Source organism: Cebidichthys violaceus, unplaced genomic scaffold (assembly GCF_023349555.1).
Source record: "Cebidichthys violaceus isolate CVI_PGR_0920_01 unplaced genomic scaffold, fCebVio1.0.p SCAF_146, whole genome shotgun sequence".
Classification (NCBI taxonomy): Eukaryota; Metazoa; Chordata; class Actinopteri; order Perciformes; family Stichaeidae; genus Cebidichthys; species Cebidichthys violaceus.
Window position 1 is genome coordinate 35,001 of NW_027176314.1, and position 2,500 is coordinate 37,500.

General features: G+C 40.1%; 1 protein-coding gene across 2 annotated transcripts in view; it reads left to right on the top strand.

Moving 5' to 3' along the window:
- cdc42se1 (CDC42 small effector 1) overlaps positions 1-2,500 on the top strand; it is a 16,346-nt gene that overhangs the window by 13,038 nt on the left and 808 nt on the right. For both annotated transcript variants that reach the window (XM_068709382.1, XM_068709381.1), the window contains one exon: positions 264-2,500. This exon is cut by the window's right edge and continues 808 nt beyond it. The gene's annotated coding sequence lies outside the window, so the exon portion shown is untranslated. The remainder of the gene's footprint in view (positions 1-263) is intronic.

The window sequence follows — 2,500 nt, forward strand, 5'->3', positions numbered from 1 at the left end:
CATGAAACATCTGCTCCTTTTTGATGCTTCGGCTCCTTTCAGTGCTCGAACTTAAACCGGCTTTTCAACTCCTATTAAACGCGTTCACTTCCACTGACACTTCACTTCTGTCAGTGTTTCTGTTTCAGCTGCCACTTCACTTGCTTTCAGTGCTTAAACTTTAGCGTCAGCTTTTTACTTTCATAGAAAAACATTTTAAAAAGCTCCAAAGACAGATTTAAATATTTCACGTTTATAATTAACTTCTATTTCTTTTTTTGTAGTTTTCTTTTCCTCCACGATGACCTCTGAACCACACCTGACCCCCCCGACCGGAGGCCCTGCTGAAGTGCCCTTGAGCAGAGCGTTGTCCTGGTCCTCTGAGGATCATCACTTCCCATCATGTCATTTTCTACAAGCACAAACTGAAAATCAGCAGCCATCATTCAAAAAAATTTAAATAAAAAAACGTCAGTATTAAATCAAACCGACCGATGATATCACTGGACTCCATTTCCCAGAATGCCGTTTCATTCTGGATTTGCGATAAGTGACAGAATGTCTGTACTTAAGAAGAAAAAAAGTGTTGCTTTAAATTGCCAAAAACTTTTCTTTTTTTTAAACTACATTTCCCAGCATTCATAGGGAAGCGTTCTCTGCTCCACAACAACGTTCCCAGGATGCTTCACTCTGCTCAGCTGTGCTATGGATTCACCCCCGCCTCTGGTCATTGGTCACATGGCCTCAGTGATGACATCATTGGACTTCAACTCCCAGGATGCCTCACTCTTGCACAGGCTTCACTGCTGGTGCTGAATGATTAAAGACTCTAGGAGAGGAAAGTCCCTCTAGTGTGTGTGTGTGTGTGTGTGTGTGTGTGTGTGTGTGTGTGTGTGTGATGTCATATGTTCTTAATATCCCACTAGTTTAAATCTGGACTCACAGTTCAAAACTTCCTTTAGAAAATCCCCTTTTTTTTTTACTTTTAAAGATTCGGTTTGAAGACTCAAACTGTGGCTCGCGGCCCTAAACGGGTCTCCAGCTGACGTCTTCGAGGTCCTAAGAAGACAGAACTGAAAACCTTGAGACATTTTCAGGACTTTTGTTCAAAACCTTTCTTGTTTAAAAGCTGTTCTGCAGCTGGTGAGACGACGACACGTTTACCTGCTTCATATGTTGACTTTTTGACGCTCTTTACTTTCTGCTGTTCTTTGGGTGCTTTGCTGTGTGATTGCTTCCTTCTGTCTGTCTGCTGACGTTGTAGGTTTTAATATTAGAAAAAGGTTGTGGTTCTTTAAATATCAGCAGCCAAACAAAGAGGACTTTGATTAGATAGGTGACGGTTCAAATCCCCCAGAAAGTTTAATTCCAGCACTTTATAAAAAAGAGTTTTTAAATCCAAACATCCCACCAAACTCCTCACAATGTTCTCTATTTAACCGTCCTAATACTTTGTCCATGTCACTATATTAATAAGGTCTGAATATTTCAAGCAGTGTGACGTTTGTAGCTTTGGTGAAGAATTATGAAAAATCATATTTCATTTATTTAGTTGTTTTGGTCTAATTTTAAAAAGATAATTAATCTCCAAATAGTTATGTTTATAGAATTAATTAAACTAATAATAATTAATACTATATAATAATATTATATAATAATATTACAGAATATTAAACCTTCAACATGTTGATCATAGAATTTAAACTCCTGAATTTGTCATTAAAGCCCCAAAAAATGACCAGAACTAGTGTTGACATGACGTCATAATTCTGAATGAATACCATATAAAAAATATAAATATAATACTGTTTGACAAACTAAAGACCTCAACAGATCCATCAAAGTCTTTAAGCATCCATCGATTTATTTAGACTTTTTCGGATCAATCACAGACGTAAGGAGCTCGTCTTGGTGCGTTCACTGGACTCCTCACAGCGTGGGAGTTTTGTAAGCTCTCTTGTTCCTCAGCGACCCTCATGTGTCGACCACAACAGCTGATTCCACGTCATGTGACTCCGATCAGCTGATAAGACGTAAACAAGGAGCCACAGACAGGAATCACATGAGACACCAGCTGGTCTTCTTCTTCTTCTGTGGTGTTTCTGCTGCAGTTACAGCGGCGGCCTCATGGACGAGAGGCTCCGAGCTTTGAGTCTCGGTTCTCCTCTGAACTCTCAGCGGTTCTCAGGACTCCAGAGTCTGGTTCCTTTTGTTTATCATGACCATAGTTCCTCTCTTCCTCTTCCTCTTCCCCCCCCCCCCCCCCCCCCCCCCTCATGGGATTCCCCTCCCCCGCTTACAGTCCACCAACACTGGAGACAACTTCCCCTTCAAGGCGACAGAGACCTGAATATACTTTGTCCTGACTACAGTCGAGCGTTCTTTGCTGTTTTGTTTTATTTTTTATCAAAGATGTTGATTTATTAAACTGTTTGTATTGTTGTGACGTTTCTTTCTGAATTCATGTCGCATAGTTAGAATTGTATGAATCTATTAAGATCATGAGCCTCAGTTCATTAAA